Source organism: Anas platyrhynchos, chromosome 25 (assembly GCF_047663525.1).
Source record: "Anas platyrhynchos isolate ZD024472 breed Pekin duck chromosome 25, IASCAAS_PekinDuck_T2T, whole genome shotgun sequence".
Lineage (NCBI taxonomy): Eukaryota > Metazoa > Chordata > Aves > Anseriformes > Anatidae > Anas > Anas platyrhynchos.
In genome coordinates, this window is record NC_092611.1 from 8,749,780 (window position 1) to 8,765,034 (window position 15,255).

The 15,255-nt window shown below is 49.1% G+C and overlaps 1 long non-coding RNA gene across 1 annotated transcript; it reads right to left on the reverse strand.

The window, feature by feature from the left end:
* Window positions 1-8,470: 8,470 nt before the first annotated feature.
* On the reverse strand, window positions 8,471-14,959 carry LOC106020387 (uncharacterized). Its single transcript, XR_001195867.5, has 2 exons — window positions 14,688-14,959; window positions 8,471-8,979 (listed from the first exon to the last, which is right to left on the reverse strand). It is a non-coding gene; the product is annotated as an uncharacterized lncRNA (long non-coding RNA).
* Between the last annotated feature and the right edge of the window lie 296 nt (window positions 14,960-15,255).

Sequence of the window (15,255 nt, forward strand, 5' to 3'; positions counted from 1 at the left end):
CTGCTTCCTGGCCTTCTCCATGAAATGGAGAAAAATTATTCACAAAAACAGCTACTCACACGTTATCAGCAGCATATATTTTCTTATTTTTCCTTCCTTTCTATTTTTTTTTTTTTTTACCAGGAAACATTGTCATTGGGTTTTGGGAAAAAAAAAAAAAAAAAAAAAAAAAAAAAAAAAAAAAAAAAGATTTTAAAGCAATATTTTATTTCCAAACAAAGATTTTTCTCAGAAGTTTGTATGGGCAGAAAGATGTATTTCCCGATCAATGCTATGAGCTGCTCCAGTGACTGAGGCCCCTTGCAGGGGAGCACCAAATCACCTCGGGAGGCAGCGCTGTGCCCTGTGGTCCCCGGCTCCTGCACGCGGTGTGAGCTTGGCCAGGAGCCATCAGGGCTGGGAAGGTCACACTTTGCACAAGAATTACCTTGGTAGAAATGTACAAAGGTGTATGTTTTTAATTTAATCTTTGAATTCAGATGGATCCAGTTCTTTTTCCCTCAACACACTTTTCAAACAGAAAAACTTTGGGGCAGTGGCAAGTCTGGAAAGACAGAAAGCTGTCTAACCCGAGCTGACAAAAGGGAAAGCAAACGTCCCTGCTCAAACAAGTTCTCCCGTCTGCGCTGACAGCTTGCCAGGCATGCGAGATAGCTCTTTTGATAATATTTAATATGGCTTCGATATAATGATGTCACATTATTTGCAATGACACTGGATCACTTCTGGAAAAAAAATTGCATGCTGTGCCTATCACTCGGAGCTGGAATGAATTACGGCTCCTGACAACGGCCATCTCGCCTCCCCGGCTGCGCTCTGCCAGGAGTTCCCCACAAGATTACTGGGGTATGAGACTGTAATGGTACAAGCAGTCAATAATTCAAGGGTTATTGATTGAAACCAGCCCTATTCTTTTTTAATTTATATGTTATCCAATTTTTTTTCACCTGTTTTATTTTTTTCTTCTTCATCCGAGGGCTCCAGGGCTTTCTCTCCTGACAAAAGCACCTGCTGGACAGGGCTGCCTCATATTCAACTTATTACTTTCTCCCATTCTTTAAATTGCCAAGGTAATTCGCGCAGCACTTACAGGAGCAGAGTGCTGGCAGTGCCATGGGGAGGGCAGGATTCAGGAGCGGCTGGTCCTGGCCCCACACAGCACCGGGCCCACTGCTGGCACTCTGGGGAGGAGCAGGGCATCCCCAGCATGGCCTGGGAGCAATAAGGGATGCGAGGCACCAGCAGCCTCGTCCCACTCCCTCCTCTCTCAACCAGAATTCAATTATCTCCTCCCCATCCGTTTCACCTTGAAGGCAATGAGCAAGCTCCCCGTAACAAGCAGTTGAGGCTCGCAATGGCCACAACAAGACAATTTTAACCTTCATTCTGCAAATCGCTCCTCATATGTTACATTTCATAAGATCTAAATGACCCATGGCTCTTCCCTTTATATTTTACTGTCTCCCAGACACGGCTCTCTCTTTTTTAACCCGTGGTTTTGAATGCGCTTCCTTGCCAAGGCAGGGGACTAGGTTCCTCTCCAGCTCAGTGTTTCTGAATTTTTGTTTTGTCACACCGCTCTGTTCCTAATGAGCTGTTAATGATATGACCATTACCTATGCAAATTAGGAAAGCAGATTCAGAGGGTGTTTTTTACCTGGAGAGAGAGAGGCTGCTCCCTTAACACAGGAGATAATAAATCATGCTAGTGTTTTTGTTAAACTGCAACTCTTATGGGACCCAATTCGCTACAAATCTCAGCTGCAAGCTGCAGCAGCACAATCAACACCTTCTGCAAAATGGCACCGGACACTTAGGCAGGGAAGAGCCAGCTCTACCTCTGTTTTAATTAGATGAACAAATAAAATGTGATGTCTAAATGCCCTCAGCAGCCATAGCCAGGCTGCTCGGCCGTGATCTCAGCCGGCGGTTAAACGCCCCTTCCTCTCCAAGCGTGGCTTCAGGCTTTGGCAGAGGCTGCCGTAGCTCCTGGACCACAAACCAGAAAGAAGAGCAGCTCTTCTCCCCCTTGAAGCTTTCCCTTTGGAGATCCAGGGCACCGAGTGCGCTGTGGGGATCCGGGGAGCCCCGGGTAGGGGACGGGGCCACCTCCTTGGTGCCAGCTGCTGCAGAGCAGCCACATGCCTTCCCCATGGCCCTGTTCCCCAGCTATCAGTGCCTTTATGTTACTGCCACATCCACACAAGACTGGGGTTCCCTTGTGCTCACATGGGCAGGAGCTGCCAGCATTTCTCACACAGGACACGCACAGCACTGGCTCACCGTGCCCGGTTTTTCCCCAAAGCCCCCCGAGCCTGGCTTGGGGTATCTCTGGGTCGTGTCCAGGCACCCCCCTGAGCTGCCCTGGGAAGATTGGATCTCAGCTTTCACGTGTCTTAAAGCCTGGCTGGTCGTAGGAATCTCTCTCCAGAGCACTTATCCTTCCTTTTCTTTTGGTGGTGTTTAATTAAATATCTCTTTGTTTGAAGGGAGCCGCTGGTGGCTATGAGCTCTCCTATGCTTTATCAGTGAGCACAATGAGATAACTGTCCAGAATCTTGCCTGACCTTTCTGCAGCTCACAAAAAAATGGTATTCAGTGGTTTCGTTCTTCTATTCTCTCACATTATCTCTTGCTTTTCTACTCTGTGCCGCACGCTAAGGTTTCTGATAGTGACTTATGAGTTGCTATCAAAAATATTAAGAAAAGAACCTAAAATATCCCTGGCAGTTTAACAGCCTTGAAAACAGAATGGCCTGTCTCTCGCTGGCCATTGCGAGCTGTTGCCAAGAGCATGGAAGGTCAGACTTTAATGAACTGGTGAGAATTAAACAGAAGAAATGAAACTGAAAGGTGCCCTAGTGGCTTGAACTGACTTTAAAGCAGCTGACCTTCGGAAAGAATGAAACAGTTTTGGTTCTTAAATGTTCAAGAGTTGTTTTTCGTTTCCATCTTTGCAGCACGATGCTTCTCAGATGAACGGCCGTGCTGGCCGGACCACCGATGCTCGGGACCTGGGTGCAGATGCTGCCTGCAGATGGCTGTGGAGAGGGCAGGGCAATCCCCTGCCTGTTCTCCACCTCTTGCAGAGCTGAGCAAGCACCCCGCTCCATCCTGCTCGAGGCCAGGCATACAGCTCATCCCCAGGACCCCAGAACCTGCAGGTCCCCAAGGCCAGAACCCATCTCCCCTCTCCCCAGGTGCACAAAGCCCTCACCAGCACCATCCTGGAGATCCGAGGCTGCTGCTCTGAGCTAAGCTCAGCTTGAGGGCTATGAGGAGACTGCTGATGCAGAGACAAGAAGGCAGAGGGCAATGACTTGTGCACTAAGGTTTAAAACTAAATTTCTAGACGTTTTCTGAAATTGTGCCTGGGAGGAAGAGGTCACACTGGAATAGCCAGGCTCTTGCTCACAGAGGCATCCTGAGTTTTATAATTTTCCCTATACCTTTTACAGGCCAAACAAATAAATGAATAGGTAAAAATAATAAGGCCGGTTTCTTGCAGAATAATTGTTCCAGGCAGTTATTTATTAATGAGGAGAAACAACATGTCAACAGACAGCAGGGCTAGCTGTAGAACTAACGCTAGCGAAGGCACAGGTTACAAGCGAGCCAGGGCTGCTGTCAGTCTGTGTTTGCTAAACTCTGTGATCATCAGTTAATTACCCCTGCGTGGATGTGCTCCTCTGCAGGAAGACCTCCACACAGCGTGGATGGCACTCGGAGGGGCTCTGGCACCTGCAGCACCTGAAGCAAGGGAAGGAAATCTCCCCGGCACTCTGCAAACAGGTCCAGGCAGAAACCACAAGGAAAGCCAATAACTTGGTGCTGAGATAACGTGAGAGCTGAATTGGGTCCCATTTACTGTTACCTTCTTTACCAAGCTTTGTCTCTTTTCACTCCAAAGATCAGCTTTTTACATCTTTCATTATTACTGGGGGCCTTGAGTGACCACGTGCATCTGGATGAACCTCGCCACAGCCCAGCCCCCTGCCCTGGAGGTGCACAGCTCAGGGCCACCCTTGGCCATGCAGGCAGCTCTGGGCTGGCTTCGTGTCACTGCAACTGCAGAACAAGCCTGTGTGGCCTCCAAGAGCTGCTGCATGCCATTAAACCCACATCGCGTCCTCACCACCACCAAAAACCTGCATTTTCCCCACTGGAGGTGTCACATTCAGGAGGCTGGGCAGGACCAGGTGGTTCCCAGGTGCCTGGCAGCCCTTCCATGTGCTGTGTTTCATGAGCTCACGTTCCCCAGCCTCCAACACAGCTCCTAGACCTTTTCCACAGCATTGTCTGGAGCAACCCAAAAACTCGGTCTACTGAAGTCCCCCCCAGCCTGGGGAGGCAGGCAGCAAAAAGGGCTGCGGATGTGGCTCTGCTGCCTGTACAAATAGCTTCCTGCAGTCATTCGGCAGTGATAAGGGCAGGCAAGCAAAGTTGGTAAAATACAAACTTTCATTGAAAATATTCCTCAGCATGACGCGTATCAGCAGCAGCACAGTGAATAAATCCATTTTAATGGAATTATCCATTTCAGTTCCCAACTTAATTGAGCTTTGCCCTGCAACTTAGCACAAGGGTGCCTCTCTTAATTAACCCCATGCAGGCTGCAGTGTTTTACTATCACTTACACACGTACCCAAAGGTTAGTTTGAGAGACGCTATCTATGCGACGTGATTTATCATGGTTTGAGAGCTCAGCTGTCACGGGGAGAAATGTCCCCATTTTTATTCAGCAGCACTGGATATGAAATTGTGCAACTGCGGAGTGAGGAGGAGCTGCAGAGCCCGTCAGTTGTGGTTTATGGGACGAAGCTGTCAGGTTTGGTTACTGGCGAGGTGCGCTGTAAGCAGAGCTGCTAACAAGCAGAGCCTCGGAGCGGGGCTGCGTGGGCTCACAGCGACTCGGTGCCGTCTGCCTGCACGAGCACACCGTACCTGTGCAGGGCTCCCAGAAGAGCTCACCCAAAGCCCAGCCAGAAGTGGGCCGCCAGTAAAATGCCTGGCATCAGCAGGGGTGCCCCAAAAAAACCCACAAGGGGTTTAGCTGCACTGTAGAGCTCTGGGGCAGCTGTGTTTTGGTCAGTGCACAGCTCTGTCCTGGTGTCCCAGCACCAACAAAGGTACAGGGGGTGAGGATGATGGGGAGGAGATGGGGTCACACAAGGAGACAGCCCCAGAGCACACACCCGGAGAGCTGGCCAGGACAGTGGCCAGCCTCAAGGGCGGTACAGACCACGCATGCACCGTGCTTGAGACAGAAAAGTTGCTCTAGCTGACAAGTTTCCTCCTCCAAGATAACATCTCGCACTCTCAGGGACACACTAAGCCCAAAGAAGCCTGTCCAGCTACTTAATAAGTCATTGAGGATGAGTAGTTTAATTAACTTACCCAAAATTTCTCCTTTCTCTTTCCCATTTTTGCTATTAATATTTTTCTCTATCTGATAATGCAGCATAGTTAATTCTTTCTGGCTTTATAATGAATGATGCCGTGATGAAAAAAGGTTAGCAGTGCTTCAGGCAGCTTTTAATTATCCAGCTGAGCAGGTAAAAGCACTTTATTCCTTGCCTTCCCCCCTGCATGCAACACCTTTGCTTGGCAATTAACTGGGGAGCGCGACGGCTCTTTCTGCACCTTTTTTGTTTCCAACAAGAGGAGCTGTGAAGCTCGTGGCACCCCCAATTTTCTACTGCTGCCCACCAGGCACAGCCTGAGTCTCTGCTGAGGAAGAGGAGGGACAGGTGCTACCGAAGGCTGATCTAGATGGGACATGACTCGTGCCCTGTCTGGGCAAGGGGCTGCCCAGGGCCATTTCCTACAGCCCAGAGAGGATGAAGAGGAGACTTCAGTCCCTGCAGCAAGCACCAGCACAGCTGAGGACCTCTTGCTGCATCAGAAAAGATCTGCTGGCACTGCCAAGGCCAGACCTTGCAGGGCCTGGTGCAGCCCTGGAAGCTTAGCCAATAAATTGAATATTTACAAGGCCATATATACACAACAGCACATCCGTAAATCAGAAGCAACTCCTAGCAAAACTTTTTTTGGTATAAATAAATCACTATTTTTACAAAATAAATTAGGTGCCCAGAACTCTCATCGATCACCAGGCAGGTAAAGGAGCTCGGTGCGAGCAGCCAGGAGCCGCGGAGCGCTCAGCGCGCTGCTGGGAAGGTGGCAGGAGACGGATGAGGAATCAAAGCGAGCAGAAGAAATTTGCTTCTAATTCAGTTCCTCTGTTTTTAAAAACTCATATATACTCCGTGACATTTGCTGCATGAAGGGTCAGTTATGGGGTGGCTTCGGAAGCTCACAAAGCCAGGCTCTGTAACCAGAGCCAGCAGCGCAGCCCCCGGGGTCACCGTGCTGGGCACGGCGCTGAGCCCGGCAGCATCCCCCAGCAAAGTCACCTCCGGCCCGCGGAGCACATTTAGCTTTGGTGAAGGCTATTGCAGCCGTTCGGGCTGTAAGTGGAATTCATAATCTCCTGCAATGACCCATGAAAACGGCCGCATTACACGCTTTCCCATCGAGTGTTTCTTTATCTTGGCTGCTGCGAGGCTATTTCTTTTCATCAGCAGCGTGACCCTGGCGGCACTCACACTGCCTGCCCGGCTGCAGCACGAGGTGGGGAAACTGAGGCACAGGCAGCGACCCTGGCCTGCCCAAAATCCTGGATCCAGGTGAATTTCACCTCCTGCCCCACCACCAGCACCGCTCTGGCCAGGACACACAGCAGCCCAACAGCTGTGTTTGTTTCCCTGCTTTAAATCCTGAATGGAAATGTCACGAGGACAATCACCATGGTGACATTTCAGCAGCTCCTTATAGAGCTATGCGGGAAATGAATTTTTTTTAAAAAAAAATCCCTATTAAAAATGGAATGACAAAAACAATTTTCTGCCTGAAATTTGTTCTGAGAGGTTTTTATGGACTTTTTAAAAGAGAAATGTTCCCAGCAAAGAAAGTTTGAAGTGTTGGGTGTTGTAAGGGTTTCATTTCTTTTTTAATGAAAACTCAGACTTCGCTGGAAAGATGACTTTTTCTATACATTAGTAGTTTGCAGAAATAAAACTCTGTTGAAACACCTTTTACCAAATTTTTGTGAGAAACATTTCATACTAGACTGCAGCGTAAGATCATTGGATACAACAGAAATGCTTCTGGCACGGAAAAATAAGCACGGGTTGTATTTTTGTACGATAAGGCCCTAAGACAACAGGAAAAAACACGAATGCACTCCACCACAAATGCACCACAGGTAATTTAAAGCATTGTATGAAATCCACTGAAATTAGAGCACCAATTAGTGCCACGAGGCTGGAACGACGGGCAGGACATCAGTGTGTAGAGCTTTATTTATTTTAGAGGTTGCATATATGAAAAAAAAAAAAAAACTTATGACAAACTATTTTTGCTCAAGCCAGTCTGTTTTTTTCCATGAAAAACACAAAAGCTGGAAAACACTGACCAGCTGTGACAGAGCAGCAGCACATGCACTTGGCATTGGGGATGTGCACGTGCCATCATTGTCTGACAGTGCCCGAGCACAGGGACCGGCCCTGGGAAGCCCACACGACCCTCTCCAGGGAAGCTCACATGATACAGACCAGCTGTACCAATGGCTCCTAAAGCTGCTCTGAACGAACTGTTTTCATTAAAAATAGCCTGCTTGGACACGTACATTTCTGTGCGCTTTTTTTGCTGTGTGTAAAAATATTAACACAACCTTTGCTTTCTGTTTTTAAAGTGAGGAGCCTTCAGGAACGCACTAAGTAACAGCCCCTGCCCCAGTGTGCTGGTGGAGCGATCACTTCGAAGCTATTTCTTATCTACCAGAAAGAAAATAATAAAAATCTCAGTGAAGAACAAGTGGGCTTGTTTCTCTTCACCTTCTCAGGCAGCTGGAGGAGTAACAAAGAGCGGCTTTCAGTTCTGCGCAGCCTTCACCAGCGAGCTGAGCTCTGATGGAGCGATGGGGCAGATGGATAGGGTGGATGGATGGACAGGGTGCTTACAGCCCATCCGCACAAGCAGCTGCAGCTCAGGCACAAACCAGCCGACAGAGCCGGGCACCAATCTCATGGTCACGCCTGCAGCTGCTCTTCTGCCACACCATTTTGCTGCACCGAGGAAAAGAAGAAAAGCAACAGGAGCAGGGCAGCTGATGTGAAGCCAACCGTCAGCTTTCCTCTCCTCCTCCTGCTCTCAGCCGTTGTACCTGCACCTCAGCTGCCCTCCACCATGGGGCCGAGCACGGCCACTGCTCCGGAGGATTATCCCAGCCGAGGTTTTCTTCTCTAAGTCAGCGCAGAGCTTGGCAAGGCCAAGAGAGATGTGGGTGATTATTTGAGTCCCTTGTTCCTCCGACCGGCTTGTGCATCTCAAAAGAATGCTAATGTTCACGTCTTTATGAAAGCACTCGAGTTCATCAGCTTTGCAAAGAAGAGAAATTAAATCAAGATTTAATTGGGATATGCATGTTTTATTCATGGTACTATCCACAGGAGAAGCCAGACAGCTGAAGGTAAAGAAGAGGGGAAAAAAATCTTTTGAAAAGTTGTTTCTCTCTGATTAAATAGAGATAGTTTCTCACTTCAAAGGGAGTGCTCCTTTAATGTATTTTAAATGCTCAAATGCGCTGTTCCAATGGCTCTGTGCACCAGGCCACTGCGCACCGCTCCGGCCAGAGAGGCACCTGCTCCTGCAGCAGGCTCAGTGGATGCAGGAGAGCGGGCGAGGTGAGCAAGCAGACTCCTTTCTTCCCCCATCTGTCCCACAGCTCCAGCACTGAGGGCACTGGGTGCCAGGCATCGCCCAGATCCTCCCTGAGCCAGGCATTGCCCAGGGACATGGGAAAAGCAGCTGGCTCGCAGCTTCTGGAGGGCACACAAGGAAGGAATGAGCTCCATTTTTCAGGTCTGCCTTCACCAATTCAGAGGCTGGGAAACGGCGTCTCTTCCTTTTCTGTGGCTGCAACAGAAAGTGGGGAGAATGAATTTCATTCTCACTACCTCACTTCTGAGTGAAAGCCTTCCTTTATTTCTAAATTTGCATATTTTCATGTGTCTATTTTCAGGGCTACAGCAGACTCCAGCTGTGGGCAGAAGTTGTCAATGCAAAATGCCACGCAGCTCTCAGGGGAATTTTTCCAGCTGGCTTTTCAGCCAAGCCAGGAAAGTTTCACAACTGGTCTGAAAAGCAGCTTGCAGTGCTGCTCCTCTGAAAAAGTACACCCTGCTCTGCCTCCCTGCATGGGACTGGAGCTGGAAGGGACAGAGAAGATGGGACAGGACTCGTGGCAGATCTGGATAAAGGCCATCAGCCATGGAAGAGGGGACTGTGCACGTGTTTAGCACTAAGCAGGTGCTTAAACAGAGCCCTGCAGTAGATGATCTTGAGCATGCACTTAAGTGCTTTCCCCATAAAACACTGCTCCCACCCCGGTGTTAGGTAGCTCTGGGTTTGCAGTATGTCAATGGGCTCTCGACACAGCCGGGGAAGATGCTGAAGTGACTGATGACAACCACCCTTCTGGCTGCCACGGCTACGGAGGATTTTTTCTTGTCACAAAGACATCTCTGCTGGAAACCTTTCCATCTTCCACCTTTTCCAGGGCCTGGATGCCCCTCAGCTGAGACAGGAGAGAAAAGCATCCTGCCCTGGGGATGCAGGAGGGCAGCACCCAGCAGAGCTGGAAGGAAGCAGGCAGAAACACCGAGGGGCAGGGTGCAAGAGGCGCACAGCTGGGGGATGCAGAAGAGAAAGGCCACGGGAGGAGGGGAAATGCAACACCAAAAAGCCACAAAAGCAAAGCTTTCAGGACACAAGGAAGTTCTGGTTCACTTTTTAGATTGAAATGTTAATGTGAGCTGCTGCAAGATAGCAGAGAATGGGGATCTGTGCAGCAATGTTTATGTCGCTCCTGGTGGGAATTTCTCTATAAAGGACCAATTGTTCGGTGCCTGTGCCTGACAGAAGTACAATTGGAAAAGTGGAGGAGAAAAGAAGAAAATCTTCTCGGTAACTTGTGCCCTTCAGAAGCGGCCCCTGTCGCATTCTGTGCCTGGCAGAGCTGCCGCTGCCTTGGGAGTCTCAGATCTTTGTTAAGAAAAGGACACGAAGAGAAACACGAGTCCTCCCGAAGGCTCATTATTCAAACTGCTCCAGACCCAGCACACAAGTGCCGGTGACTTTGGAAGATGAACAATCTTATCTCCTGGGTGAAAAGGACCATTTGTTGTTTACTGTCCAGGAGAGAAAACTCACAATAGACATGAGGAAACTTGGAAAATATCACAGCAAAACTTGCCGGGAGGGCTGCGACGTGGGGAGAGCAAGGAGTGATGCTGCTGAGCGGGGCAGGGCTCAGCACAGCGAGGGGATGTTTTTCTAGCAAACAGTGTGGGCAGCTTCCAAGGCCCCAAAACTTCTTCAGACATCTTATGGGTTTCTAGTGAGAAGCAGCTAAGGACGGAGCTGTAGATCCCGCAACAACCTGTGAGCATCTCTCCTACAGGAGCGAGCCAAAACCTGCCTAGGCAGAAATTAAGTGATCAGATTCTGTTCAAGCATCTGCCCGTGAGAAGCATTTTCTCATTGGTTTTGTTCAGCCCCAAACCAGGCAGCACCACATTGCAGGATGATTGGTGCCCCTGCACCTTCCTCCCCCAGTACCTGTGCTGCTGCTGGTGAGCAATCCCCTGCCACAGCCCAGCCCTGCAGAGGCACCTGGGTTAATTTGGAAATCAGCTCCTGTGTTCATCCCTGCCATTCCACAAATTGTGGGCTCTTTTGGAGCCGCCTCCCAGAGCCAGCCAGGCCTCCAGAGCTCTGCCTAGCTTACACATCTCAGCCTTTGTGCTTGTGATAAAGTCAAAGCAAGAATGCCCTGTTATTCGTTTCATCAAAAATTGTGCACATAAATGCACGCATGTGGCTAAAATATAGTGCACATGGAGAGAAACATATAATTTATTCTAGCAACTCTATAAACAGTCCCTCAAAGAAAGGGCTTCTTTCACTCAATAATGCATCCAGGACCCTCAGCAAGGACCTCTGGGCGCAGTGGGAGGTGGGAGCACCAGCACCAGTGCTGATTTAACAGCAGCATGCCTGGGGTTATCCTGTCCTCTGGGGACAGGGGAGGAAGAGATTACACAAAGAGAAACGCGCAGGTCAGAGCCCGTCTCCCTGCCAGAGGAAGGTGGGAGCAGGAGCACAGAAGAACATAATGGACCACAGGGCTGTCCTCCTCCTCCTCCACAAGGAAAGGAAATAACAGGAGGAGAGGGGAGGATGAGGAGAGAAGAGCTCAAGCTGAGCATCCTCAGCCACCCTCCAGAGCAGCAGCACAGCAAGCGCCTGCAGCACGTCCTGGCAGCAGCCCTGCCTGGCTGTCCTGGGGCTGCTGGCAGATTTGCAGCCAGTGTTTGTCTTTGTCACTTGTTTATTTGGAGAACGCAATGCCAGCACTGGTTTAGATGGTCTCTGTGGTAGCTGGAGGAGAGCAGTCCAGGTCCCCGGAGAGCTGGCGGCTGGGCAGCGGCGTGACTCATCATGGGCACAGAGTTAATCAAAAGAGGTTTTGCATCCCTTCTTCCCCCCCCCCCCCTCCTGAATGGCATCTCTTAATGATAAAAGTCCCCGTGGTTTATAATTACCAGTTTGACAAGTTCACAAGTTCTCTGTTAATTATTATAATTAGCTTTCACTCGGTGAGAATGCAGGAGTTTAACAACAATATTAACAATGGGAGGACTATTATCAAGAATTAACTACAAAGAGCCGACTAGAAAGAGTTCCTCCTGCCTGCCGGGGAGACCTATTAGTGAGGAGCCCTGCTCTGCTGTCCTCAGCCTTGCTTAACTCAGCACTGCCTTGAAACTCGCTCGGAGAGTTAAAAGCAACAGTTGCATCCACAGAACTGGTAATGGAAGGGAAAAACTCACCCTGTGCTGCTGGGAATAGGACTGAGATTCCAAGCAGCAGATAGGAGGAAATTACAGTCGCAGGCTGCCAGGGACCACAGCCACACACCAGAGAGGAGCCTGGTGCCACATTTGCACAGCCCTCCTCCCCTGGGCACAGCCACGTGGCACTCATGGCACCAGCAGCAGGGTGGCTGGTCCCCAGTACATGCCCTCACCCGTGGCTGCCCCATGAGCCCCAACCTGTCAGCAGAGGCAGGAGGGTACCAAAGAATTTTCAAAGTGGGAGCAGCCCAAAACAACAGCACAAGGCTGTGCTCTAGGAAGCACACAGCACCAGAAAACGGGCTGAACAAATATTAGAAAAACATCAGTTTTCAGCACCCTGTGAACTGAAGAAAAACACACTGACTTCTCCAACACAGCAAGACCTGGAACAGACCAACATGGTGCAACTCCCTCATTTCCAAGTTCAAATGTACACAAAATATTTATCCGAAGCGCAGGAGAGCCCAGAGAGGCAAGCTGTGCGAGTAATTAGTTATCTTGAGCTCTTTCACACCTGAAACAGAAGGTTGGAGGGTTTTTGTTTTGCTATTTTCTTTTCCTAATCGCACCTTAGTGAAGCGGCAGCAGTGACCGAGAAGCTTTGGGAATTGACATTGCCAACAAAAAACACCTTCCGAAACACACGGGAATGTACCTGACCCTGGGACTGGGACCTCACTCCTGAGGAGCAGAGGCTCACGTGCTGGGGAACCCACCCAGACCCCCTGGGCTCTGGGCTTCTTCCTTGGCTGGAGAGCTTCACGTGCTTGTCAGGCAGCACGTACTGCGCACACTGTTTGTGAGAAATACTCCATTTCAAATACACACACTTTTTTTTTTTTTTACTGTAAACATGTTTTGATGAAAGTCTCAGTGAAATATTTTGAAGTTTCTGAAATAGAGTGCTTTAGTGTATACTCTATGAATTTCCTTGGAGTAATTTCTGTCTGAGGGATTTAAATTTGCTTTTACATCCCAAAAGCAGAATGGGGGAAAAAAAACTTGAAACCACTAAGATTCCCTGCAGAGAGAACAGGCATTTCCCAGCTACATCTGTTGAGGGAAGAACAGCTACAGAGCCTGAGGTCTGTGAGACAGCAGCAAGATAAATAGCTTCATGCCCTGCCAGCCCGTGCTTAGACCTCTCCCCCCACACAAACATCCACGCTGCATGCCAAGCACTTTCTCCTGGGACAACAACCCCTCAGCACCCGTCTCTGAGCACAGCAAAGCCCCTGACCCCAGCATCTCACAGCACTGCACCAAGGGCTGAAAGCTGCAGCAGGGTCTGAGTCCTGCCAGGGCCAGCTCCACGCACACCCACCTCAGTCCTCATCCCTGCTTCACTCCTAGCAGCAGGGATTTATTCATGAAATTCCCCAGGGAATAAATTCTTGCAAACATCTCAAAACTACAGACAGAGGTAAGGAAAAGACCACAAACAAGTCAGATGTTATATATATATTCATTCATACACACACACATATATATAATATTTTATATATATAGCAAGTGGAAATGCAGAAGAACAGAGGAGACAATTTCAGTGCAGAGTGTGTGCTGCTCATGATGTGTGGAAAGCATTCGTTCTGTTTCCAGGGAATTATTAAAGGGTTAGCATCAGGGAACAAATAACTTTTAAATGAAGGAATTCCTTTTGCTTTGCCCTTGCAAACAAATCATTGGTTAACAGGAGCATCAGTGTGGAGATGCTGGACTGCTCCTCTCTAAGCCTTCTGGGAAACTCCTTTGAACACTTACAACATCAGAGCATAGGACCTGATTTGTTAGACAAGCCTGACTTTATTATTTTTTTAAAAGGGGGATATTATCTTCTGCCTCCAAAGGAAAGGGGAAGAGGAAAAAGCCACTGATACAGAAGGGGGTAGAGATACAGAACCTCATTATTAAACAAAATAAATAAAATATACTAGCAGAAAAAGTGTGTTGGCTTTATTACTATATTCTGTCCTCTAAATATTTCATTTCCAACTAATGCACAAGCCAAATGGAAAAAAATCAAGCAAAACTGCACTACTTAGAATATACTTAATTATTGATTCAGCCAAGAGGGAAAAAAGGAAAGAAAATAGAGGGGAAGGAAAGGCAAGGAGCTGTTGGCAAGTTCTCTGTCCTGGAGCTGCTGCTTCAAACCCGAGCAGCTCTCTGGTGAGAACAGAGCATCCCAGCTGCCCACAGTCCATGTGCTCCCTCAGGTGCCAGAGCCAAATGTTGTCCCTTTTCCTCCATTTCAAAGGCAGAGCCCAACACAAAGCAGAGCATGCCACATGCTCACTGTCACCCACACTAATTTTTCTAAGTTTTTTTTTTGCTTCCCTTCCTCAGAAGCACAGGCCCAGGCACTGCCAGCCCCAGAGAAGTTTTGCAGGGCAGAGAGAAGCAGAAGGGCTGCTGGTGCTCTGGCTGGGTGTTCTGCCTGTATTCATTTATTCACCAGTCCAGAATTTTGCTTCCTCTTAAAACCATTTGCACAAGACATTCCCAGAACATCCTTCCCTCAGAAACACTGCCTCAGCGGTTAAAAGCTGAAAACACACTGGAGCAAAGAGCTTCAACTCCTGCTAGCAACTGCCAGCATCCCTCCCTGGGGACGTTCTGCCTTAGACAACCCTTGCTGGCTTCCCAGCTCGCTGACACACAGCAGCAGACACGGTACGAGATATGAGATTAGAAGCGACTCACCCGAGCTGTCCCCAACCTTGTCAGCATCCTCATCTTCCTCCCTGGGCACGGCAGCACCAAACCAACCCTGCCCCAACCAAGCCAAGCAGAGGCAGCCCTTTGTAGGGTCTATTTATACCAAAGTGCCAGCAGCTGGAAACGGGCACTTTCCACCACCATAAAGGGGCAAACCGAGCACACCTGTGCTGGGGGCACCAGCAGGAAAAAAAGCTTTGGACAGCAGAGGAAGGGAACAGAGAATAGGAAATCAATGGCGAGTTGAGGCCAGAGAGAGCAATTAGGCCTGGGAGCCCCGCCGCTCACTGAGACAGGAGTGAGTTTTTAAGTGTGTGTTGAACCAGATTTGTGTGCTTACACAGGGCTGAAAATCTGCCAGACAAGGCAGTTTAACAGCGTTGCCACTTATAGGGAGAAAAACCTAAGCCTCAGTGCATCTGCAAACAGACTCAAGGGACCCGATTTTCTTTCCCTGCTGGGTTAAGCCCAAAGCAGCAGTTCTGAAGTTGTGGGAATTGCACGGGAGGAAACAGAGGGGAAGGGATGACTGCAGCTGGCAACGAGCACAGAG